The 27,226-nt window shown below is 41.0% G+C and overlaps 1 long non-coding RNA gene across 1 annotated transcript; it reads right to left on the reverse strand.

The window, feature by feature from the left end:
* Positions 1–1,581: 1,581 nt before the first annotated feature.
* Positions 1,582–25,092, reverse strand: LOC117090986. Its single transcript, XR_004440191.1, has 4 exons — positions 24,931–25,092; positions 24,714–24,844; positions 21,563–21,627; positions 1,582–1,743 (listed from the first exon to the last, which is right to left on the reverse strand). It is a non-coding gene; the product is annotated as an uncharacterized LOC117090986 (long non-coding RNA).
* Between the last annotated feature and the right edge of the window lie 2,134 nt (positions 25,093–27,226).

Genomic DNA, 27,226 nt, shown 5'->3' on the forward strand with positions numbered 1-27,226 from the left:
TCTGTTATTTACAGCAGAAAATATCCTAATGGACACTTTGGCTTCTCTCTCTCTGGTGACTCCCACCTGTCACCATTGCAAGGACTTCCTCTCCTTCTAACATCTGTAGCCTTCTTTGAGTCCCAGGATCTCTAAACCTATTTTTTCTCAACATCATAGAATAACTCCAAAATTATATGAATTTACTATGGGGAACAATTCCCTTTTGTTCCCATTTCTCCAATCCAGCCTCCAGGGTCCACTCCCCGCCACCTCATTACCAAAAGACCCACTTAATGAGTTTGCTTAAAGAATTCTTTCCCAGAGATTAGACGCTAAAGACCCGAGTCATACTACCTAAGTTTGAACATCAACTCCACGTCTTGCTAGCTGCGCAAGCTTTGATAAGGTGTTTAATTTTTCTGAGGCTCATCTTCATCTGCCAAATGTCAAATAATTTTTTTTTTTTTTTTTTTTTTTGAGACGGAGTCTCGCTCTGTCGCCCAGGCTGGAGTGCGGTGGCCGGATCTCGGCTCACTGCAAGCTCCGCCTCCCGGGTTTACGCCATTCTCCTGCCTCAGCCTCCCGAGTAGCTGGGACTACAGGCGCCCACCACCTCGCCCGGCTAGTTTTTTGTATTTTTTTAGTAGAGACGGGGTTTCACCGTGTTAGCCAGGATGGTCTCGATCTCCTGACCTCGTGATCCGCCCGTCTCGGCCTCCCAAAGTGCTGGGATTACAGGCTTGAGCCACCGCGCCCGGCATGTCAAATAATTTTTAATTTTTATATAGACAGGGTCTCACTATGTTGACAAGGCTGGTCTTGAACTCCTGGACTCAAGCAATCCTGCTGCCTCAGCCTCTGAAAGTGCTGCGATTACAGGTATGAGCCAAATAATAATTGAAGAATTGGTGTGAAGCTCAAATGATGTAATCCACACAAAGACCTTATAATAGTGCCTGGCACTCGTAAGCATTCAAGATAAAAATGCTGATTGGAAGTAAAGGAAACCAGATAAAGTAGCAGAAAAGAAACTTTCCATTCTGTGTGCTAGTAGCTCACAGAATGGAAAGCCCAGCACAATAATGAGGCTCAGAAAAGACAAGGACCAGGGCAGCCTTGGGAATCCAAATAGCAAGAAGTAATCTTTTTCAGTCTTTTTGCTTCTCTGCTTGAGATTCAAACTCCTGGAGACAAGCATCTGATTGGTCTGGCTTTGGCTGTGTATTCAGCTCTTATTTGGCTAACAAATTACCTCGGTTCTTGGGGCACCCAGATCGTCTCCAATAGTGCTCCAAGGCAAACTAGAAAAGGTGTCACAAGAAAAAGGAATAAAGTAAAAAACAAACAGCCTAACACCATTGGTTATTTTACATTTGTTATATTATATTTATAGGACAAGATTATGTATTATACATATCACATTGCATAGTATCCTTTATTTTTTATTTGTTTATTTATTTTTGAGACGGAGTCTTGCTCTGTCGTCCAGGCTGGAGTGCAGTGGCACAATCTTGGCTTACTGCAACCTCCACCTCCTGGGTTCAAGCGATTCTTCTGCCTCAGGCTGGGATTACAGGTGTGTGCCACCAGGCCCAGCTAATTTTTGTATTTTTGTTGAGACTATCCAAAACACTTCTGCTCTTTTACAATTTTAATAGTCGGTTTATTCTCAATCTGAAGCCAGTTTTCATACTTATGACTCCTGAAGTCATTTTTCCTTCTCCTAATGTCATCCCACTGTATTGATCAAGATCTCCTCATCTAGAAAGGAAAGAGAAGAGACCCACAAAAGAATAAAGTCAAATACTTTGGTTCCAAAGGCTGCTGGCTAAAAATTACTCTTTAATTTCACTTTTTTTTTTTTTTGAGATAGGGTCTCTGTCAACCAGGCCTAGGCTCAAGCAGTTTGCCCTCCTCAGCCTCCCAAGTATCTGGGACCACAGGCACACACCACCAACCTGACCTCAAGTGATCCTCCCGCCTTGACCTCCCAAAGTGTTGGGATTACAGGCGTGAGCCACTATGCCTGCCTGGATCATTTGTATTTTCAAAACTCAGTCCAAAGGAAAACAGATGTTCTTGTCTCAGGTTTTTTAAGGCCAAGAAACCTGTCAATGATAATTATGGAGGGATATTACAAGGCTGTTATGGCCCTTGAAGGGTGGGAGAGGCAGAGTAAGGGTGAGGCTGTTAACCAAAAAATGCCAGTATTAAAGAAAAACATTAGAGGAAAGCATATACAACTGAGGACGCAATTATCAGCCTGTCTTATCCATCCTTCTGTCAATTTTGCAGATTCTAGAACTACAGAATGAAGTAAAAAAGGGAAAGGAGGAATGGATAGGAAAGCATCTTAATGGTCTAACTGGGTCTTTTGTTTAATTTTCAAAAGAGAAACCCTTTTGACCTCAAGCATGGTCAAAAAGATTCCATGTTGCATTTATAGGCAAAAACCTTAGAGAAAGCATTAACTTCACTGTTTATCACTTCTTTCATTCCCACATGTTCAACCACCGATTTATGTCCATTTTTTCTTATAAACATGTTTTTCCTTCACATCCATTCCTGTTGTCAGAGTCAGCCTGGAGACCAGTCATCTTGTGGCTGTACTGCCATCACAGTCGTCTCCCATGATCTTATTCTTACTGCATTCTTTTCTGTGAAATCACAGCACGAGTCAGCTTCCTCCAGCATCATTTTGGCCTCACGCCTTTCAAATCACACTTAAGCTCCTGATCCAGATGTGAGAGCAATCTGGCTGAGACATTTGCTGCCCCTTTGTTCATCAGCGCTGACTCGGCTGAGCTGACTGGGGAGGCAGATGTCCCCTTCCTTCCTCACTGCTCTCTGCACACCCCACCCCCCAACCCCCTGGAGCTGCACACATGGAGACACTGGCAAACAAACAGGAAGGGAAGCCATGATCTTGAGCGAAATTATCTAGGGTGAAAGGATAGCTGGGAGCTGGGACTAAGATTTAGGAAACTCTAAGGTTAAAGTGGTGAGGGCTGAGCCTGAAAGGAAGCAGAAAAATAGATGTTAGGAGGAGGGTAGGAGGAAAATCAGAAAAATGTGGTGTTGTGGAAGCCAAGGGAAAAGAGGTCTCAAATAGTAAAGAGGCATAAGCAAAATGCTGCCTATATACACAATGCAATATTATTTTTTCTTGTTTTGTTTTGTTTTTGAGATAGAGTTTTGCTCTCGTTGCCCAGGCTGGAGTGCAGTGGCGCAATCTCGGTTCACTGCAACCTCCACCTCCTGGGTTCAAGTGATTTCTCCTGCCTCAGCCTCCAGAGTAGCTGGGATTACAGGCCCCCACCAACATGCCCAGCTAACTATTGTATTTGTAGTAGAGACGGGGTTTCGCCATATTAGCCAGGATGGTCTGGAACTACTCACCTCAGGTGATTCACCTGCCTCGGCCTCCCAAAGTGCGGGGATACAGGCGTAAGCCACCATGCCTGGTCACAATACAATATTATTTAGCCTTAAAAAGGAAGGACATTCTGACACATGCTACAACATGAGACAAGCTTGAAGAAATTATGCTAAGTGAAATAAGTCAGTCACAAAAGTGACAAATACTCTATGGTTCCACTTATATAAAGTACCTAGAGTAGGCCAGGTGCAGTGTCTCATGCCTGTAATCCCAGCAGTTTGGGAGGCTGAGGGAGGTGCATCACCTGAGGTCAGGAGTTCGAGAGCAGCCTGGCCAACATGGTGAAACCCTGTCTCTACTGAAAATATAAAAATTAGCCTGGCATGGTGGTGGGCGCCTGTAATCCCAGCTACTCGGGAGGCTGAGGCAGGAGAATCGCTTGAACCCAGGAGGCGGAAGTTTCAGTGAGCCGAGATGGCTCCATTGTACTCCAGCCTGGGCAATAAGAGCAAAACTCCATCTCAAAAATAAAAAAATAAGGTGACTAGAGTAGTCTAACTCACGGAGACAGAAAGTAGAGGGTGGTTGCCAGAGGCTGTGAGAAGGTGGTAAACAGGAGTTATTGTGCAATGGGTATAGAGTTTCAGTCTTGCACGACGGAAAGAGCTCTGTGAGCCAGGCACTGTGGTTCCCTAATCCCAGCACTTTGGGAGGGAAAGGTGAAAGGACTGCTTGGCTCAGGAGTTCGAGATCAACCTGGGCAATAGAGCAAGACCTCATCTCTACTAAATCCTGCCCTCCCCATAAAAATGTCCCCAAAACTGGCCAGGCATGGGGGCATGTGCCTGTAGTCCCAGCTACTTGGGAGGCTGCAGCAGGAGGATCGTATGATCCCAGGAGCTCAAGGCTTCAGTGAATTACAATTATGCCACTGCACTCCAACCTGCGGGGCAAAGTAACACCCTTTCTCAAAAAAAAGAAAGGAAGGAAGGAAGGGAGGGAGCGAGTGAAGGAGGGAGGGAGGGAGGGAGGGAGGGATGGAGCGGGAGTGAGAGAGAGAGAGAGAGAGAGAGGGAGGGAGGGAGGGAGGAGGGATGGAGCGGGAGAGAGAAAGAGAGAGGGGGCGGAGGGAGGGAGGGATGGAGTGGGGGAGAGAGAGAGAGAGAGAGAGGGAGGGAGGGAGGGAGGGATGGAGCGGGAGAGAGAAAGAGAGAGGGGGCGGAGGGAGGGAGGGATGGAGTGGGGGAGAGAGAGAGAGAGAGAGGGAGGGAGGGAGGGAGGGGGAGAGAGAGAGAGAAAGAAAGCAAGCAAGCAAGCAAGAAAGAAAGAAAGGAAGGAAGGAAGGAAAGAAAGAAACAGAAAGAAAGAGAGAGAGAAAGAAAGAAAGGAAGGAAGGAAGGAAGGAAGGAAGGAAGGAAAGAAAGAAAGAAAGAAAGAGGAGTTTTATGGATGGTGGTGATCACACAGCAATGTGAAGGCACTTAATGTCATTAAACTGTACTCTTAAAAGTAGTTTTATCACAATTTTTAGAAAAAGTAAAGAGAGGTCAACAGATTCAGATGCTGCTGAAAGGTCAGGGATAGGGAGGACTGAAAATAACCCTTGTGTTTAGCATCATAGAGATTGCTGGTGACAAGTGTGAGCAGGATCCTGCCTACATTCTGGATGACTTCAGTCAATATTCACATGTAAACATTTACGCATATTTTCTGGCTCATAACTGGCTTTCAGTAAAAGTGGGTCATGACAGATTCAGGCTGTCTGTGGTCCACGGCTAACCTCTTCCTCCTGTCGCTGCCTTCACTTGATGCATTTCATTCTCCCTGGCATACTCCTGGCTCCTATGCACATTTCACTATTTTCTCCATAAAGCTGAGCAGGTCTTAAATGTCCTGTTTTCCCTAGCAGGGTGCTGATTCCTCCTTTCTGCTAACCCACCTCTCTCTCTTGCTTCCAAACAGGCACTAAATACTTCCCCCCTCCAAGGCTGTTTCCTAGATTAATTCTATTTGGCTTCAAAAATTCTTACCATTATCTTCATCTCCTTTATCCTAATAATTTTTTTCTCATAAAGATCATCTTTTTTTCTTTTGAGATGGAGTCTTATTCTGTCACCCAGGCTGGAGTGCAATGACACAATCTCGGCTCACTGCAACCTCCATCTCCTGGGTTCAAGAGATTCTTCTGTCTTAGCCTCCTGAGTAGCTGGGATTACCGGCACCCGCCACCATGCCCAACTAATCATTTTTTGTATTTTTAGTAGAGACAAATTTTCACCATATTGGCCAGGCTGGTCTCGAACTCCTGACCTCAGGTGATCCACCCGCCTCGGCCTCCCAAAGTGCTGGGATTACAGGCATGAGCCACCGTGCCCAGTCACAAAGATCTTAAAATAGCATTTATCACTCATTCAGTAATTACTTAAGGAATTTAGCGTTCCATAAACATGAATAAAGCCACTACTGCATACCAAGTATTGTGATAGCTGCTAGAGATACAGTTCTTGCCCTCAAACAGCTCATAGTCCAGTAGGGAAAAATGTATCTTCTGTACCGTCTACACAGACATTTTTGTCCTGAGGTTAAATTTAAAAATACAAATGGCAAAGAAAATATATCTCTCTAGAGAAAGATTTACAGCTCTTTTGGGACACAATATAGCATTACAGTTTCAGTAGAAACTCCTTTTCCTTGCTGATAACTTTAGTATAAACTGGCCAGGCATAGTGGCTCATGCCTGTAATCCCACAACTTTGGGAGGCTGAGGCAGACAGATCACCTAAGGTCAGGAGTTCAAGACCAGCCTGGCCAGCATGGCAAACCCTGTCTCTACTAAAAATACAATAATTAGCTGGGCGTGATGGCGGACGCCTATAATCCCAGTTACTAGGGAGGCTGAGGTAAGAGAATTGCTTGAACCCAGGAGGCGGATGTTGCAGTGAGCTGAGATCGTGCCATTATACTCCAGCCTGGGTGACAAGAGCAAAACTCCATCTAAAAAAAAAGAAAGAAAGAAAAATTTAGTATAAACTTACTTCTCTGGCCATGTTATATGTCTACAGCATAACTTTTACAACAGAGCTTTTCAGTACTAGTTTCATCAGCTCCCATAGACATAGTCTATGTCCCAGTAAAACTAAATTATGTTCCTATTTCTAAAATGCAACTGATGATTATAAGGCACACCATGAATTAATGAACATTTCAAAGAAAAAATGACACAGCCATAGTACATTCAGATGTTGGTTATAAGACATGTACCAATTACACAAATTTGAAAATGTTAAAATGGAAGGGGGGAGCAGAAGGGTAAAGTGTGCATCTTCAGTTAAAATATATATCGTGTTTGTTGCTCTCAGAAAATGCTTTGCATTTCCTGGGCTCCAAACATTTGCGTGTGCTTTTCCTTCCATTTGGAACATCTCTCCTCTCCCTACCTCTACATACAACCTACCCAGTTTCTAAGGATTTCTTCCTCTCATCAAACCTGTCCTGATCCTACCAACCAATGTGATCTTTTGTTTGTTGGTTGGTTCATCCAACAAATAGGTATTGAATGCCTACTATATGTCAGGCACTGTTCCAGGCATCAAGGATAAAATGGTAGACAAGACAGGCATAGTGTCCTGTCTTCATGAAGTTTCTTACACGGGGAGACATAAAAAGCAAGTGGATCAACAAATAAATGAAATAATTGTAAATTGTAATGAATGCTATGATGAAACAAACAAGGTGCTGAGACAGAGAACTATATAGGGGCGTGTCAGCTGTGGCAGATGGTCAGGAAAGACCTCTACAGGGAAGTAAAGTAAGCTGAGAGCTAAAGGGAGAGGAGGAGTTATATGTGCATGTATGGAGAGAGGCACATCCTAAGCACAGGGAACAACATGTGCAAAAGCCATGAGGTGGGGTTGCGTTTGATGTGTTTGAGAAATCCTGCTTTTCATTCCTTGGAACCTCCAGAGTATTTCATATCTTCCTTTGAGGTTAATATTCGTTTGCCTTGATCATAATCCTTGTTATTTTCTTTCTTTTTTTTTTTTCCCTCTGTTTCCCAGGCTGGAGTGCAGTGGCACCATCTCGGCTCACTGCGAACTCCACCTCCCAGATTCAAGTGATTCTCCTGCCTCATCCTCCTGAGTAGCTGGGACTACAGGCGCTCCCCATCACGCCCAGCTAATTTTTGTATTTTTAGTAGAGACAGGGGTTTCACCATGTTGGTCAGGCTGGTTTTGAACTCCTTACCTCATGATCCGCCCACCTCGGCCTCCTAAAGTGCTGGAATTACAGGCATGAGCCACCATGCCCGGTCATAATCCTTGTTACCTTCTTATCTCTGTTTCCATACCTTACTAATTCATAAGTTCTTGGGGGCAATCATTAAGTCTAATTCATCTATGTTTTCTGTACAGCACCTATGACAGCACCTTGCACAAAACAAATGTTCAGCAACTATTTTTTGATTTCTATAATACTGTAAATTGGGACCATATTTACTTAGCCAATTATAGAACATTTTATTGAGCTACATTTTAATAGTATACTTTAAGTTTTTCCCAAAGGTTGCTGTCATAGCCATATTAGATTCATTAAAATATTTTCTGTAAAATGTTACTGAAAACCTTGTTGAATACCTTATTCACTATGCCCTATATGAGTTCCCTTCAGAATTCAGTACTAGCAAAAATTTCACTTCTGAACTGGTTTGCTTTTACTCCCTTCTGAACCCAAGATTCGTATAATGGATTGTGCTTCTCCTTGCTGTTCTGGTACTAGGAAACTCAAAGTCAATTGAACTATTTAATTTGAACAATTTAAGCCACATGTTTATCCATATGGTTATAATGGTTGTGTTTTTCTTTTTCCCGGATCCTGACTTTTCTTCTTATAATGACTAATAAAACAGTTTGCCAGGCTCTGTGCCATGTGATTTACACGAGTTATCTCATTTAATCTTCACAACAATCTTGGGTTCTATAGATGAAAAAAGCTGAGGCTTAGAGTACTTATCAAACAGTTAGTAAATATTGGAGCCTGGATTGAACCCAGGCAGTCTGGCTTCCCCACTATGCTGTATTTTAATATCTTATCATGTGGAGTATTATCTCTTAAAACAATTTCAAGAAAGAAGAGGAGAAATATATGTATGTATGCTTATCAGTACATAAGTATATTTATACAAAATGATTTGAATTGAATTAAAAACAAATTACAGTAGGTGTTGATGACCTATCTCACACATTACATTTGGTGTTTTTGTTTGTTTTGAGTCTTGCTCTGTTGCCCAGGCTGGAATGCAGTGGTGTGATCTCGGCTCGTTGCAACCTCCACCTCCCAGATTCAAGTGATTCTCCTGCCTCGGCCTCCCAAGTAGCTGGGACCACAGGCACATGCCACCACACCCAGCTAATTTTGTGTGTGTGTATTTTTAGTAGAGATGGGGTTTCACCATGTTGGCCAGGCTGGTCTTGAACTCCTGGCCTCAAGTCACACATTATATTTGGTAGTCATTATGAAACCTACAGAGTCCACTACCCTTTGATTATTTGATGCAAATGAGTAGGACATAAATGATAGAGTATTTTTATGTATTTTTTTTAATTAAAAGAAAATTTTTTCCGGGCGCGGTGGCTCACGCCTGTAATCCCAGTACTTTGGGAGGCCGAGACGGGCAGATCATGAGGTCAGGAGATTGAGACCATCCTGGCTAACACGGTGAAACCCCATCTCTACTAAAAATACAAAAATTAGCTGGGCGTGGTGGCGGGCGCCTGTAGTCCCAGCTACACGGGAGGCTGAAGCAGGAGAATGGCGTAAACCCGGGAGGCCGAGCTTGCAGTGAGTGGAGATTGCACCGCTGCACTCCAGCCTGGGCGACAGAGCACCCAGGCTGGAGTGCAGCGGTGCAGTCCTGGCTCACTGCAACCACTGTCTCTAGGGTTCAAGCGATTCTCCTGCTGCAGCCTCCCAAATAGCTGGGATTATAGATGTGCACCACCATACCCGAATAATTCTTGTATTTTTTTTAGTAGACACAGGGTTTTGAGGCAAGAAAATAGGATCTGGAGGCAGGGAACGTAAGGGCGATTCATACTTCAGCTATGAGAGGAAATGTCCTCTCCATAGACCATACACCGAGTAAATGTCTTTACTTCATCCTCTTCATTCACATAGGGCGTACCCCAAGTAGAGGGTATTTAAACTCACAAGGACTCTGTAACAGGGCCTCTGAGCCCCTATGCTCAGGCCTGCTCCCACACTGCAGAATGTACTTTCATTTTCAATAAAACCCTTCATTCCTTCCTTGCTTTGTTTGTGTGTTTTGTCCAATTCTTTGTTCAAGATGCCAAGAACCTGGCCATCTTCTACTGGTAACAGTTTCACCATGTTGGCCAGGCTTGTCTTCGACCTCAAGTGATCTGCCGGCCTCAGCCTCCCAAAGTGCTGGGATTACGGGTGAGAACCACTGTGCCCAGCCCAGCATTTTTAAATGCAGTTTTAATACACAATTAAATCTAAGATGTAAGCAATTTTATTTTAAATTTTCATCAGAATATCAGTCTGGATAAAGCATATCTCAAATTTTCAAGTTCAAATTGTGGCCCAGCACACTGCAGTAAATTTCAGAGAGAGAGTTCCCAACTGCACTGCAGTGAAATTTCTTAGATAATACTTGCCATGTTTTAATATAAGATTGGCTCCCAAATGGGAATTGGATCATGGGTTCCTGGCTCTTTCAGACACTCAAGTTGAGCTCATCGGGAGATTTTTATATCATTTAACACATAAATAACTCTGCATTCTCTGTCAGCCAAGATTGGTTTTATATTTTTATAGAGACAATTTGTAAAGAAAAAGGAATTACTGGAATTTATTCCCAAGACAAATTCAACCCTTCTCTTTTTCATTTTGAAAGGGATTAATAGAAAAAGCACACATTGACCGCAGCATATTATCAAAATTGTCGGAAATCAAATGAACAAAATTTAGTGCAGTTAAGAGCAACAGAAAAAATATGCTTTCTAAAGATAAGAAAATGATGGCCTAAGACGGTTGCAAAACCAAAAAGAGGCACAGGGTTCCTAAAGATGTGCATGAACCAACACCACTAAAGGCCTGCACAATTCAGGTGTGTGTTTGTCGAAGCAAAGGTTTGCCATGCAGGAATTGCAAGATGGTTTTGTGCATTGTCGAATTCTACGGTGCTGATGGGATATGGGTAGAGGAAGTAGCTGATTGGCTTTGTCTAATATTCTCCTGCAGGCCACTTTCAACAGTCTGCTGGGTGTTTAGACTCGGTGAGTCTTTCAGAACCTCATTTGTTGTTTTCATCATTCAGCTGACATCTACTGGGTGCCCGCTAACTGCCATCCACTGTGCTGGGCTGGCAGGATTTCAAGGTGAATAAAACAAGGAACTGAGAAAGGAGGTGGGGCTGGGCATGGTGGCTTATGCCTGTAATCCCAGCATTTTGGGAGGCTGAGACTGGAGGATCACTTGAGCCCAGGAGTTCGAGACCAGCCTGGGCAACATAGTGAGACCCTGTCTCTAGAGAGTAATAATAATAATGAAAGGGGGGAAAAGAAAACCAGAAAAGGAGGTGGTATGATCAGGTTTCAGAAAAATAATCTCATACTGCTCAAACCCCAAGAGCTTGTTTTTTGGGTTTTGGGGGGTTTTTTGTTTGTTTTGTTTTGAGACAGGGTCCTGCTCTATTGCCCAGGCTGGAGTGCAGTGCCTCTATCATAGCTCACTGCAGCCTTAAATTTCTGAGCTCAAGTGATCCTCTCACCTCGGCCTCCCAGAGTTCTGAGATTACAAGTGTGAGCCTCCTCACCTGTCCCCAAGAGGCTGTTTGACATGAAAAAGATTCATTAGTTTATACTGGAAAGTTTTAAGAACCTGGATTTTGAACTGAGACTCCATTAGTGATAAACACCCACAATGGAGCGTTAAGTCACAGATCACAAGACTCTGGGAACATAGACTTAGAGCAAAGAGAACTATATTTGTTTGAAACATGGTACCTTCTCCAAAGATACTTTTATTGATTTCTCTTTAAATTAATCCCACCCCACCCCAATAGTCCATATTTACCCTTCAGCTAAGAATCCTGCTTCCTTTGCTTATACTTATTTGCTCACCTACATCTCTGATTCCTTCATATTGGTCTAGAAATTAAAAACACAGAGTTTGGAGTCAAGGAGACCTAGGTTCAAATTTTGGCTCAGTCTCTAGTTATGTGACATTGGGCAAACTGCTTATCCTTTCTGAGCCTTAAATTTCTTATCTAGAAAATTAAGGCAATAATAGTAACTGTCTCACAGGTTGTTACAAAGATTAAATGAGACAATATATATCATACAGCTAGCCCAATTAATTATAGCTAACAGAACTGTATTCTGATAGTATCTGCTCTCATATCTAAGTGGCACACAATGTTTTTGAGGTTGGCTTGCTTCATTTTTTCCAATATTCTGTTTAATTTTGATATGCAATTCATTTTTATTCTAAAAATAATACAATAGCATTATGTTAAATTAGGAAATTAGAGAAAAAGTAGCAATATCTTTTGATTTTGCCATCCTAACACAACCATTAAAAGCATCTTGTCTGGCCAGGCATGGTGGCTCATGCCTGTAATCCCAGCACTTTGGGAGGCTGAGGCAGGTGGATCACCTGAGGTCAGGAGTTCCAGACCAGCCTGGCTAACATGGTGAAACCCCGTCTCTATGAAAAATACAAAAATTAGTTAGGTGTAGTAGCAGGCGCCTATAATTCCAGCTACTCGGGAGGCTGAGGCAGAAGAATCCACTTGAACTCAGGAGGCGGAGGTTACAGTGAGCCGAGATTGCACCACTGTACTCCAGCCTGGGGAATAAGAGAGAAACTCCATCTCAATTAAAAAAAAAAAAACCATCTTGTTATATTTCCTTCCAAGTTTTTGTTGCAAGCAATTCTTTTTCCATAGTTACATATATGTTATATAGATAGACAGAAATCTTAACTTCGTATCTTAAGCATGTTTCCATGTTTCTTCACTGTTCTAGTGCAGATAGCACATGGTAAGTGTTCAATAAATATTTACTTGAATGAGTCAACACAGTACAGTCAAACCTGTATCTCTGAAAATTGCTTATATCAAGAATTTCTTTTTCTTTTTTATTTTTGAGATGGAGTTTCACTTTTGTTGCCCAGGCTGGAGTGCAATGGCGCAATCTTGGCTCACCACAACCTCCATCTCCCTGGTTCAAGAGATTCGCCTACCTCAGCCTCCCGACTGGGTGGGACTACAGGAATGCGCAACCATGCCCAGCTGATTTGGACCATGCCCGACCAAGAAAATATTTTTATGTAACAAATTTACTTAATAAGATACATTTACAGGCTGGGTGCGGTGACTCACACCTGTAATCCCAACACTTCAGGAGGTCGAGGAGAATGCAATATTTGAGGTCAGGAGTTTGAGACCAGCCTGACCAATATGGTGAAACCCCATCTCTACTGAAAAAAAAAAAAAAAAAATTAGCTAGGTGTGGTGGCGGGTGTATGACCAGTTTTCAGAAAAATTGTCTCATACTGCTGAAACTCCAAGAGCCTGTTTTTAGTCTGTGTTTGGTTTTGTTTTTGTTTTGAGATAGGGTCCTGCTCTAGTGCCCAGGCTGGAGTGCAGTGCCTCCATCATAGCTCACTGTAGCCTTGTATTTCTGAGCTCAAGTGATCCTATCACCTCAGCCTCCCAAAGTTCTGAATTATAAGTGTAAGCCTCCTCATCTGGCCCCAAGAGCATGTTTGACATGCTCAGCTACTCAGGAGACTGAGGCAGGAGAATCGCTTGAACTCAAGAGGCGGAGTTTGCAGTGAGCCGAGATCGCGCCATTTCACTCCAGCCTGGGCAACAGAGGGAGACTCAAAAAAAAAAAAAGTGGGGGGGCGGTATGGGCAGTTATTACACAGAATAAATAACTATATATTATGATAGTTCAATAGTACTTTCTTGGTAAGAATTAAAATTATATGTGGCACTATGTTTACAGATACCTACTTACGTCGCATGTAGCTAAAATTGAAAAAGCAAAAAGTGCTTCTAAACTTAGGTATCCCTTGGTTTGATATGCTTTGCTAGAATATAATGAATGTGAAAGCCAGATTGCTTACTGAGCATCTTGATTCTGGTTCATGGCAGATAGCAGAGGAAGAACTGAAAAAACAAAAACAAAAACAAAAACCACACTTTTATGTTACATTATCCTAAAAATTCATGAGACAGTGTGGTGGTTTTGTTGTTGCTATTGTTATTTGTTTATTGTTTTGGGAAGAAGATTCAATCTGAAAAGGCTGGAATTTTCCAAAAGCTTGTATTTGCCCTAACACTTCCCATCCTGAAACATCTGACAAGGCTAATTGCATTGCTAGGCACAGGAAGCCACATGTAATGTAAGCCTCATACTTTTTAAATGATCAAGTCAAATTATGACTTGGAATAAAGGAATAATAGGGAATTAGCGCCTTTGCCATATAAAATACTCTTTTCTGAATTTACTGACATTTCATCTATTATTCTGAATTAGAACATGGAGTAACTTGCAATCATGCCATTTCTGGTTGGCAAAAAAGTGCCATATCTCAGTTCAGTCATTTTCTAATGCTTATCTGTCATATATGGGTTGAAAATTTTAAAAAGAAATTTTGTGATTCCCTTTTGGAAACCTCAAAGGTTCTGAATTACTTGAAATGGTAGAGAGTTACTTCTTCAAGTAAAAACTCTAATTGCAAACAGAACCTTGAGACTATAGTACACATGCAATGTTTGGCAATGCATCTGGTTTTTCTCCTTTGATGAAGAAAGAAGCTCAACACGTCACTATGTGTCACAGCTTTCTATATCATCTTGCATAGTCTATAAAGTCCCTGTCAATAGTCCTGAAAGACGTTTTACCTATAGCTGCAGAAGTCATCAATTTCTCCAGATCCTGGGCTTTCACTCATTGGCGATTACAGAGATTTTTGTCAAGAAATAAAAGCAGAATACATGAATAAGGCAATGTTTTTGTTCAGCATAAGATCCTGAGGTTGCCATTTTGGAAAATGACCAGAAAAAAAAAAAAATTCCATGAGTTCTTTTGGCTAAGCTGCCACTGTGGGAGAGGAGATTGGGAACAGACAAATATGAACAACTTTTCCACGCCAGAGGATATTCTCCTGACTCTGTTTAAGAGTGATGAAACATGTCGATTTCTCACAAGGTAGAAATCTACAGACTTCCGGAAACACTGCAGAATACTTCTAAAGGTTAAACTAGTTTGACCTTAAAATTGGAATGGTGATGTTAACCATTTCCTTGCTGACATATACAACATAGATGATGCAGACTTTGCAAAGATGACCAACTTTGTAGACGTGAGGAAATGATGCAACTGCATTAGTTTGACAGGTCCTAGAGAAATCCAGTGCGTCTGTACTTAAACCTATTCATTTGCGACAACATACTTTTGTTAATCTGGGCTTTCTTACATTTGTTGCTATCAAAATTGATAGACTTATCACAAATGACCAGCATATTACCATGTAAGACTATGCTGTAATTTCTTCTCAAGTCTAGTAATGGCAGCCTTCATGTTGAAATTTGCTTTGGGGGAAGAATTTTAATTTTTTTCTTTTGTATTTGCTCACTGAATTTATTTTAGATTACTCCATTTACGTGAATAAACAAGAATGAGAGAAGAAAATTTTTTATAGAATTTTTTTTTCTATGTGAAGAAGTCAATTTCAAATACAATAAGATAAAGTATGTGCCAGAATTAGGGGGAATGTTTATGTGTATTTTTGTGAGAAAGTTATTCTTATCTTTGATCAGGTCAAAAGAGGTGAATGACCCTCCCCCACCAATAAACAGGGTTAAGAATTGCTCATTTAAAACATCCACTTTAGGCGGGGGACAATGACTCACACCTATAATTGCAGCACTTTGGGATGCCAAGCCTGGAGTATTGCTTGAGTCCAGGAGTTTGAGACCAGCCTGGGCAACACAGTGAGACCCCATCTCTACAAAAAATACAAAAATTAGCTGGGCTTGATGGCATGCAGCTGTTGTACCAGCTACCTGAGAGGTTAAGAGGATCCCTTGAGCCTGGGAGGTAGAGGCTGCAGCGAACTATTATCATGCCATTGCACTCAGCCTGGGAGACAGATGGAGACCCTGTCTCAATAAATAAATAGTGACTTTATTTTATAGTGAATAAGCAGAGCCCCTGGAACATAAAACATTTGCCTAAGGTGACACAGCTAGTAAGTTTTAGGACTGGAATTTGAATCCAGTTCTTTTATGCCTAAGGCATAAGAGACATGTACTATATGTACTACTATACATGTAGCCATACATTTCCTCACTGAGGCATCCTGTAGTGACATGAGAAAGTTATTTGGAACCAGACTAAATCAAACCAAACCAAACCAAAACAAAAAAACAACCAACCAAACAAAAAAATTATGTGAAAGTGAAGTCTTTTTTTCCAAATGTATGACTATCAGATTTTCTTAACCTTGACTTCCTACCTGTCCAAACCTGTGCCAACTGCCAGCTGCTTGGAAAATCCATCTGCCACCTACCCCATCTTGTTCCTGCTTGTTTTTCTTCTTTAATGACAGATGTCCCAGTTACAAATCCAATCGCAGATTTAAGCATCTGAAATAACCAACACCAGCCTTTTACCTGGGTGTGTCTCTATTCTCAAAACCCAAACTCTGGCTTTTCCTGGTGTGTCACTTTGCCATTGTCTGAACTCTGCATATAATACTTTATACTAGAGTTTGGTGAGTTCTTGGGGCCATATGTTGAAATAGACCCATTCCTCTAAAAAGGTAGAGGAAGCTAATTTAAAGGTTTTTTAATTTTCAAGTATAGAAAAGTCATACATGTTCATATTTAATTCAATAAAATATCTTTTCATAGCCTGAAATTTTTTTTTTAAGTTCAAGAATTTCTCTTTTCTTCTTTCCTTCTTTCTTTTTCTTTTCTTTTTTTTTGAGATGGAGTCTCGCTCTTGTTGCCCAGGCTGGAGTGCAACGGTGAAATCTCAGTTCACTGCAACCTCCGCTTCCCCGGTTCAAGGGATTCTCCTGCCTCAGCCTCCCAAATAGCTGGGATTACAGGCATGCACCACCATGTCCAGCTAATTTTTTTTTTTTGTGGTTTTAGTAGAGATGGTGTTTCACCATGGTGGCCAGGCTGGTTTTGAACTCCTGACCTCAGGTGATCCGCCCACCTCAGCCTCCCAAAGTGCTGGGATTATAGGCGTGAGTCACCGCGCCTGGCCAAGAATTTCTTTTAAATTGCTGATCAAAACAACAAAACAGAGTTGATATTTTGACTCTTAGTACTTCCTGTCTGCCATTTTGAAGATGAGGTAGGCTATTTTAATTACATCTGCTGTCAGTATATGAACAATAAATAACAATATTTGCTATCAATATCAATATGGTGCTGTGATGCTGAGAGCTATATAAGCATGCCTCTGGCCTCCTTACAACCACTCTGCAAAGTAGAAAGTATTATCCCAATCTACAGATGAGAAAATGGAGATCAAAGAAGTTAAGTGACTTGCTAAGTAGGAATACACGGTTATAAGTGACAGAGTCAGATTTGGAACCCAGGAGTAAATATTTTTTAAAAAGTCATATTAAGCCCAGCATGTGGACAAAACCTTTCTTTCCATGAATGAGTATAATTTAAAGGTAGTCTAGGAAAAACAGGTACCTACTGCTGGGAACCCCAATGGCCTTTGTTAGTTTCCAGTCCAATTCCCCCACTGTCAGCGGGAATCCTTTAGTTTGTAGCAGCAGTGGGTGAAATCAAGGTGGGTGGTTTGGGAAGATAAACTAAAATGGAAGTCCCATCTGGGAAGTTAAGTCCCATCCAGGGAAATGGTGGCAGAGGCAGCCATCTTGTATCTGATTTCTCACAAAAATGCACATAAACACCTCCCCACCCCCAATTTTGGTAAACACTTTATCTTAATGCATTAGAAATTGACATCCTTCATATGAAAAAAAAAAATCTTAGAAAAAATTTTCTTTCTTCATGTTTGTTTATTCACATAAATGGAGTAATCTGAAATAAATCCAGTGTGTGTAAACACAAAAAATCGAAACCCTTCACTCAAAGCAGCATGAGCAGACTCCACTTGCATGCAAACACTGTGGCATCCAGCAACGGAGACGGGAAATTAAATGATCTATATGGTAGCTGACTGGGCAGGACCCCAACCGTGGGTGGCACCCCTTCACTCCAGTGACTTCTAGGCACGTTTTGGGAAAGACTTTGCAGGGAGGTAGGGAAGGTTCACAAAACACAGGTCACAGAGTATTAGACAGCCAACAAATAGAATAATCATGCAGACTCTATAGCAACAGGAACAAGTATTTATGATAATGATAAATGAAGAACATAATACACATCTACCTGTATACTATTAAAACATATATGAATATGAAATAGAGGCTAAAAAGAAATACTCCAAAATGATACAAGTTACTGTGTTGGAGTTGTAAAGTTACGGGCAATTTTCTTTCATTTCTAAATTTTGTATGATGTTGTTAATGTATGATTTTAAAAGTGTTTACCAAAAAAAGATAAAAGGAGAAGAGATAAATTAATATTTTGTATTATATGAGAAAAGTAGAAAGTTCTTAAAAACATAATGACTTTTTCTTCCATTCTTGTCATCTTTTCAAAGTCTACTTAAAGCTTCTTCTCATTCCAATTCATTCTCTGTTTTGAATAAAACTGGTCAGTCCCCCTCAGGCTCAATTCCAGCATAGTTTGAGCCTGTTGTATTTTGCTAGCTTGGTGTCACTTGTGTGAGCCATAGAGACTTGTCTCAGTCTGAGTTGGAAGTACGTGACCTGCAGGAAAAAGCTGAGATATTCAGTTTGCAAAATAGCAAAAGGCATGAATCAGATACAAAAAGAAAGGCAGTGTTTCTCAGGTAAGCAAATAAAAAACCTTGGATGCCAGACTTAGCAAGATTGTTTTAGATAGGAGAAGTTGGAAAACCAATGCTAGGGAAAGAAATAGAACACTTCACATTTAGTAGGTTTACAGTATAAACAAAATTAAATTTAATTCTGGAGACTATTTCAAAATAGAGTTGCTCAGAATTTACAGTCTGTCTCTATTGTGAAATATAGTGTTTAACCTTTCTAATAAAAGTTCAGCACTAATCTTAATCTTGTTATACAAAAATGCTAGACCCAAATTTCATGTGACTCTACAGCCAAAACTATTAATACTTTAAAATCAAGGGGCCGGGTGTGGTGGCTCATGCCTGTAATCCCAGCACTTTGGGAGACCGAGGCAGGTAGATCACCTGAGGTCCATAGTTTGAGACCAGCCTGACCAACATGTTGAAACCTCATTTCTACTAAAAATACAAAATTAGTCAGGCATGGTGGTGCATGCCTGTAATCCCAGCTACTTGAGAGGCTGAGGCAGGAGAATCGCTTGAACCCAGGAGGCGGAGGTTGCAGTGAGCTGAGATCACACCATAGCACTCCAGCCTGGGCAACAAGGACAACACTCCATCTCAAAAAACCAATCAAACAAACAAACAAACAAAAACAAAAATAAAAAACTAGGGCCCAGGCAGTAACCAATAACTAATTTAAAATTTTAGTTTTCAAAATATTGCTATGCAGCCAAGAATCATAAGGAATGACATGCCCCATGTACAATTTTGCAAAGGACTAGAGGCTATTTCAAGATATTCTGATTTCTTTTTTTATTATTATCTCTTTATCAAACCACTTATAAAAAGAGAGGCACCTGCCTTTTATAGCTACATATAATAGATTCATTGTCTTCTAAAACTGAATTACTGTTAATAAACAATTAACATTTGAAGTAAATATGTCAAAAGCTATAAACCGAACAGAAATAGGTTGACTACCTTGCAAATTCTGCTTAGTGTTAGGATATTTGGTCAAACTACGTATTATGCATTCACTGAGGCCAGGGATTGCCACTTAAGGTACTGCTGCATTCTCTATAGCACTCCATGCTAGATTCCTAATTAGGCACCAGTAAGTGCCCGTTGACTTGTCTCTTAAGCAATATAACCTACTTTGATTTCCTACTCCTACTACTCTTTCTCCCAGCTAGAAGTCCCCCTCTTATCCTGAGCAGCATATTCAAACTTTTATCTTAGGCTCTCAGCTTTTTCTAAGTTATGGCCAGGCCCTCTTCACCCCTGATAAACACTAAGCCCTTTGAGGACTGGGACATTGCCTGTGTCATGCATGATTCCATTCTTTACAGTGCCTGGTTCATTTTAGACATGAAATATAAATTGTTTGAAGGAATTATTGAAGGAAATGGTAGTTGAAAAGTACATATGAGGCTGGGTGCGGTGGCTCATGCCTATAATCCCAGCACTTTGGGAGGCCAAGCCGGGGGGTGGGGGTGGATCACTTGAGGTCAGGAGTTCGAGACCAGCCTCGCCAACATGGTGAAACCCTGTCTCTACTAAAAATACAAAAATTAGCTGGGCTTGGTGGCGCACGCCTATGGTCTCAGCTACTTGCGAGGCTGAGGCAGGAGAATAGCTTGAACCCAGGAGGTGGAGGTTGCAGACAGCCAAGATCCACCACTTCACTCCAGCCTGGCAACAGATCAAGACTCTCTCAAAAAAAGAAAAAAAAAAGTGTATATGACAGTTAGATAACTTCTAGTTTCCAATCCTAAAATTGAGTACCTCTGATAAAATAAATTTAGATTTATAGCTGTGCTTGTAAATACAGGGTATAGAAAGCAGGTAAATAAGAATCTGTGGTTCATATGCTTTGATCCCCTTACAGGAGAATCTTTTCAGATCACAGACAACATGTATTTTTGTTCACAGTAGCTACTACTGACCCTTCATATTCCGAATGTTAGATAATACTTATGATGAATAATATACTAAGAAATAAACATTGATTTTTTTTTGGCCTAAATGGGGCTGCAAATCTTTGAGCAAAAAATGTTTATTTTTCTGCTTTACATTTTTCTAAATATTGTAGTGCATCTCCATAGAAGACAGATGACTTCTTTTGAGCATTATAAACTCTGCCTTCCTAGATGCATTTTCATCAAAGTATTTTTTTCCATGACTTTTGCAGTCATGGTGTGCGGGAGTGGAAGGAAGAACATTAATGTTTATTCACTGCCTGTAAAGTGCCAATTATTGGTGAGCACTTTTATATTTGGTGTCGTGTTGAATCCTCATAAAAGGCCCTGTGAGATATGAACATTTTACATATGAAGAAACTGAAGCTCAGGAAGATTAACTATCTTTCTCAATGTCTTACAATTAATAGTGGAGCCAAGATCTAAATCCAGGTTAAGTTCCTTTCACTTTTTTTTTTTTTTTTTAGAGATAGAATCTCATTCTGTTGCCCAGGCTGGAGTGCAGTGACACAATCATCGCTCACTGTAATCTTGAACTCCTATGCTCAAGTGATCCTCCTGCCTCAACGTCCTGAGTAGCTGGGACTATGGGTTCAAGCCACTGCATCAGGCTAATTTTTTTTTTTCTTTTTAGAGACCAGGTCTTGCCATGTTACTCAGGGTAGTCTGGAACTTCGGGCCTCAAGCGATCCTATCACCTTGACCTCCCAAAGTGCTGGGATTACAGGCATGAACCACTACACCTGTCCCACTTTGAATTCTATATTCTACTGCATCATGCTAACATTTTTTAGAACATTTATGTGAAATAAAAAAGGCCTGAAATATTTTATTCCATCACACCTGGCAGAAAGTAGTAAAGGAATAAAGCATGATGCACAGAGAGGCACCGACTACCTTATCGGTGGGTTCATTTAAAATGATGTGAATGATCCCAACATGTAAAATAACTTTTTATTTTATTTTATCTTTTTTTTATTTTTTCATTACACACCATGATTCTTCAAAAATCTTTTTAAACAGATTACATTACGAAGTGTCTTTTCTTAACACTATAAGAAAATGATCTTGTAAACAACGCAAGTAGTCTTTGTAAACGTCTTTGCGTTTGCAGAAGGTAGCAGCACTTCTGATGCCTTCCAATCAAACTAGAATTTAAGGATGAGTAGTTGTTATGAGCTCTAGAAAACAATTTTAATTGTGATTTATCTAGTGACTTTGAGTATCAGGGTGCCCAAAGAAATAGGATATCCTACCTGACGGCAATTTTCTCCCCGACTAGAGGGAAAGCACCTTTAATTGCACAGATCGATAGTTCAGTCTAGGAATATAAAAAAGAGGAAAATTTACATTAAATAAACACATGAGGTGGAACAACATCTTGAACTTTTCAGATTATTTCCACATTGAGAAAGTAGAGGGAGAAAGGAACTGACATTTATTGCATATTATAGTATGCTTTAACAGGATATCCTGGATTTACCAGGTCAACATTTTATATAGAGTTAAGTAGGTTTCAGGCATGGCTCACTCACTGTTGCCCACTGCTACACTCTTGCACTACAGAGATAAAATGTCAAGAAAAATATTTTAGCTGGGCGCGGAGTAGTTCACGCCTGTAATTCCAGACTTTGGGAGGCCGAGGCAGGCGGATCATGAGGTTGGGAGATCGAGACCCTCCTGGCCAACATGGTGAAACCCCGTCTCTACTAAAAATACAAAAATTAGATGGGTGTGGTGGCACGTGCCTGTAATCCCAGCTACTTGGGAGGCTGAGGCAGGAGGATCACTTGAACCCGAGAGGCAGGGGTTGTGGTGAGCCAAGATCATGCCACTGTACTCCAGCTTGGTGACAGAGCGAGACTCCATCTCAGAAAAAGAAAAAAAAGTATTTTTAAAGTATATTTACAGCTTATATTAACCTATTCTTTGAGCCTGAGGCTAGAAACCAACTATGGGTTAAGTGATGTGACTTCTTTATTAGATATACTTACAGAAAGCCCACATTTTTAACAGTGTGCTTTGAAAAATTCAGGCTTGTACAGACAGGTCAGATAATACAGTGGTTTCAAATAGCCATTAAACAGCACAGTGTTTTGGATCCCATTCTCTTTCTTTTTTTAACCGTATGGTTAACATGCAATAAACTGCACATCTTTAAAGTGTCCGATTTGATAAGTGTACACCCATAAAACCATCACCGCAATCATTAAAAAAAGAGAACACATTTGTCATCCCTCACAAGTGTCATGCGCTTTGGTAATCCTTCCCTCCTCCACACCCAGGCAACCACTGATCTGCTTTTCGTCACTATAGTTTGTATTTCCTATAGTTTTATAACAATGTAACCATACAGTGTGTGCTCTTTATTTGGTCTGACTTTTTTCACTCAGCATAATTATTTTGAAATTCACTCACGTTGTTGAATGTATCAGTAATTCATTCCTTTTTGTTGCTGAGTAGTATCCTATAGTATTTATTTGTTTATCCCTTCACTTGTCCCTTTTTTTGGTTTGCCCTCCTCTATTTGTCAAAATTTATACTTTCTCTGATTTTCTTTTTCTTTTTTTATTTTTATTTATTTATTTATTTATTATTATTTATTTTTTGAGACGGAGTCTCGCTTTGTCTCCCATGCTAGAGTGCAGTGGTGTGATCTTGGCTTACTGAAATCTCTGCCTTCCGGGTTCAAGCAATTCTCCTGCCTCAGCCTCCCAAGTAGCTGGGATTACAGGCACCCACCACCATGCCAGGCTAATTTTTGTATTTTTAGTAGAGACAGGGTTTCACCATGTTGGCCAGGCTGGTTTCAAACTCCTGACCTCAAATGATCTGCCTGTTTTAGCCTCCAAAAGTGCTGGGATTACAGGCGTGAGCCACTATGCCCGGCCTTTTCTGATTTTCAGTTTCTGATTATGCCCTTGGCATTTACCCAGGTATAGTGGACACCAGTGGTTTCTGACTATCCTGCATCCCACCCCCCCAACTCCTGTTACTTCTGCTGGAAGCACCCACCAGTCCTTTGGACAATTGCGTCTTCCCCATTCCATGTAGTCTGGTGGGATGCTTCTGATTAGCATGACGCAGGCCAGAGTCTTTCCTTGGAATTTTCTAAATGGACCTCCTTCCTCTTGGATTAGGTGTGATGTCAGAGCTGTCGGTTAACTTATAAAGAATGAGGTTGGCACATAGACAGAAGCCCAGATGAGAGACAATCTTCCTGAATCTGATTGGTGATAAAGCCCACTCATCCCTGGCTTTCTGCATTTTAACTAAGTGGGTGCCCCGCATCCACCACCCCAGTTATGGTAAGAGCACCTGTTTTTTGTTTTGGGAGGACCTCTCTTCCCATACTCTCAGCACATGTGATTCAGCGGAGGCAGACTCCACCCGTCTTTGGGGGTGAAGTATATATCCAGGCCCTAGCCAATCACTCATCTGCCTTGACCACACTGATAGTCAGTGATTTAAGCGGAGCTAGGTAAAGCTAATATTTGTGCTACTAAGGATGTTACTCCCTTTTTCCTGTGGGACTTGAACCTGGAAGCTTAGAGCTATAAATATTACAGACATCTTTTGACCTAATGGGTGGAGAGCCAAGGCCACCAAAAGCAGAACTTAAAGGAGAGAAACCAGGTTCTGATGACATCGGGACAGCTGTTGCCTAAGACGACCTTAAAGTCTGCGCCATCCCTAGTCTTTTTTTTTTTTTTCTTGAGATAGTCTTGCTCTGTCACCCATGCTGGAGTACAGTGGCATGATCTCAGCTCACTGCAACCTCCACCTACCGGGTTCAAGCAATTCTCCTGTCTTGGCCTCCCAAGTAGCTGGGACTACTGGCGCATGCCACCACACCCAGCTAATGTTTGTACTTTTAGTAGAGATGGGATTTCACCATATTGGTCAGGCTGGTCTCCAACCCCTGACCTCAGGTGATCCACTCACCTCTGCTTTCCAAAGTGCTGGGAATTACAGGCGTGAGCCACCACACCCGGCCCCTAGTCTTTTCAATCACAGAACAACAAAATCCCCTTTCTGTATCGTTTGAGTTGTTATTCATGTTGCAACAGAAAAACTTGAGATACAATGCGTTACATTCATTATCTCATTTAATCCTTACAATCTGGCAAGTAAACTGTTAACCCAATTTTACATATGGAGAAACTCTCAGTTAAGTAATTTAGCAAAATCTCATGGTAACAAAATTAGGACTCTCATCCAATCCCACTGATTGCAAAGCCCTATTACTATGCAATGTTGCTTCAGGGCTAGAACCCTGACCTACTTAATTTATGCTTTTCTACTCTTTCTATTACATGAAGTTTAACACTAACAACATCTTCAGCTTTCTTATTGCTGAAATAAAACTTGTACAAGACTTAATTCTCCCTTTTCCCTGCTTCTTACCTTTTCTGTCTTCTTTCCCCTCTTCCTTGTTTTTTATTTTTCCATTTTTCCAATATCTATATTCCAAATATTTGCTCTAGTCTTCTTCACAGATCATATCAATTCTAGGATGGTCCTGGGAGTCATATAGGCTTGGGTAAGGCAAAGTTAGTTTACTGAAATTTGCACTTCTGAACTACTAATACTAGAAGACTACAAATCAGTCCTATCAGCTTACCTAAAAGCATATCACTGGGCCAGATTTCAAAGATGACAAACCATCCCTTCCTTCTCCCATTAAAAGGATGAAAAGGGCCGGGCACGGTGGCTCACACCTGTAATCCCAGCACTTTGGGAGGCCAAGGCAGGTGGACCACCTGAGGTCAGGAGTTCGAGACCAGCCTGACCAACATGGAGAAACCCCATCTCCACTAAAAATACAAAATTAGCCAGGCGTGGTGATGCATGCCTGTAATCCCAGCTACTTGAGAGGCTGAGGCAGGAGAATTGCTTAAACCTGGGAGGTGGAGGTTGCGGTGAGCTGAGATTACACCACTGCACTCCAGCCTGGGCAACAAGAGTGAAACTCTGTCTCAAAAAAAATAAAAAATAAAAAGATGAAAAAAGGCCAGGCAAGGGGGCTCACGCCTGTAATCCCAGCACTTTGGGAGGCCAAGGTGAGCGGATCATTTGAGGTCAGAAATTTGAGACCAGCCTGGCCGACATGGTGAAATCCCGCCTCTACCAAAAATTAGCTGTGCATGGTGGCAGTTGCCTGTAATCCCAGCTACTTGCGAGGCTAATGCAGGAGAATCACTGGAACCCAGGTGGTGGAGCTTGCAGTGAGCCAAGATCATGCCATTGCTCACCACCCTGGGTGACAGAGACTCCATGTCAAAAAAAAAAAAAAAAAATGAAAAGATGAAAAAAGATAATAATTCCCACAAGCCCCTGGGGAAATGCCCAATTGCCACCTTCTTCTTAACCTGCTTAAGAAGGGAAAACCTATACTGCCCCAGTTCCCACTTTCCAACTTTTTTTTTTTTTAAAGCAAGACATTTGTTAAAGCTTAAAGATGGCTTCATCACGCCTGTAATCCCAGCACTTTGGGAGGCTGAGGCAGGTGGATCACTAGAGGTCAGAAGTTCGAGACCAGCCTGGCCAACATGGTGCAACACCATCTCTACTAAAATACAAAAATTTGCCAGACGTGGTGGCAGGCACCTGTAGTCCCAGCTACTCTCAAGGCTGAGGCAGGAGAATTGCTTGAACCTGGAAGGTGGAGGTTGCAGTGAGTTGAGATCGTGCCATTGCAGTCCAGCCTGGGCAACAGAGCAAGACTCCATCTCAAAATCTCAAAACAAAACAAAAACAAAAAACGATGGCTTCATGTTGTGCTTCATTTTTTTCAAAAAGCTCAAATAAACTTTAAATGTATTTTATTTGATTAAGACCCACATCTGGTTTTTCTCAGAGACAGAACATCAATCTAGTTAAGAGGTATTAATATCACATTTAAAAAAGAAAAGAAGAAAAAACTAGTTAATCCCATCTTAATCTCATAATAGAGACATGTATGCAGTCTTACTGGAGGCCTGGAAACTAACTCTCCCTGAGCATTTTGTCAGCAACTAGAGAAAAATTTCATTTTAAAATAAAATGTTTGAAAATTATGTCCTCCTTAACTGCCAAGATTGAGTTTGGTTCCTGGATTCATTTCCCTTGTAAGGACACATGACATCACTCTGCTGAAAGCTTTTTATAATGTTCCCTGGACTAGACCAAATGTCTCAGATGTTATTCATCCTCTAGGGTTAAATCTGGTACACCAAATTTGAAATTTTACATGTAAATAGGGAAGAAATTTCCCTGTCCAAATTTGTAACTTGTAAATCTATGGAGTTATTCTGATAATGATCTCAAATAGATCTGCTCTGTAAAATCTCTACAGTTAAGCTTTCAGTGACAGGGTACAACTGTATCATTACGCAATGGTATATAGCTGTTTTGTAGGTGTTGGGATGGTACAAAATATTAAAAATAAAAGTTAAGGCCTGGCTAGATGTTTCATTTTTGAAGCAGGTTTTAAAAAGCCTTTGACAAAACTCTTTTTTTGCCTACAGCTTCATTTTTGCCAAAAGTAAAATTATTTTTCTCAAGTGATATTAGGGGGAAAATAGTTGATTGCTGTCCTTAGCTTAATTTGCTTTACTCTTCTTGCAAAACAAACAAACAAACAAACAAACAGACTTTCTATATGATTCAGCCTAGTAAAATAGGGAATGAATCCAGACAAAACGTGTTTTTTCTATTTGGTCGGTTATCTAATTTCTTTGAGAATTTTTAAGAAATATGAATTGATAATTAGAAAGAGTCTGGAAATTCAGACATATGGAAAATTGTTTTGTAAATAAAGCTATGTATTGATATTGTATAGAGCAGTGGTTCTCAAACTTTATTGTGCAGCAGAATCTTAGTAAATCTTGGTAAACAGTTTGCTGGGCCCCACCCCAGAGTTTCTGATTCAGTTGGTC

The sequence above is a fragment of the Trachypithecus francoisi genome, unplaced genomic scaffold (assembly GCF_009764315.1).
Source record: "Trachypithecus francoisi isolate TF-2019V2 unplaced genomic scaffold, Tfra_2.0 Lachesis_group11, whole genome shotgun sequence".
NCBI lineage: Eukaryota > Metazoa > Chordata > Mammalia > Primates > Cercopithecidae > Trachypithecus > Trachypithecus francoisi.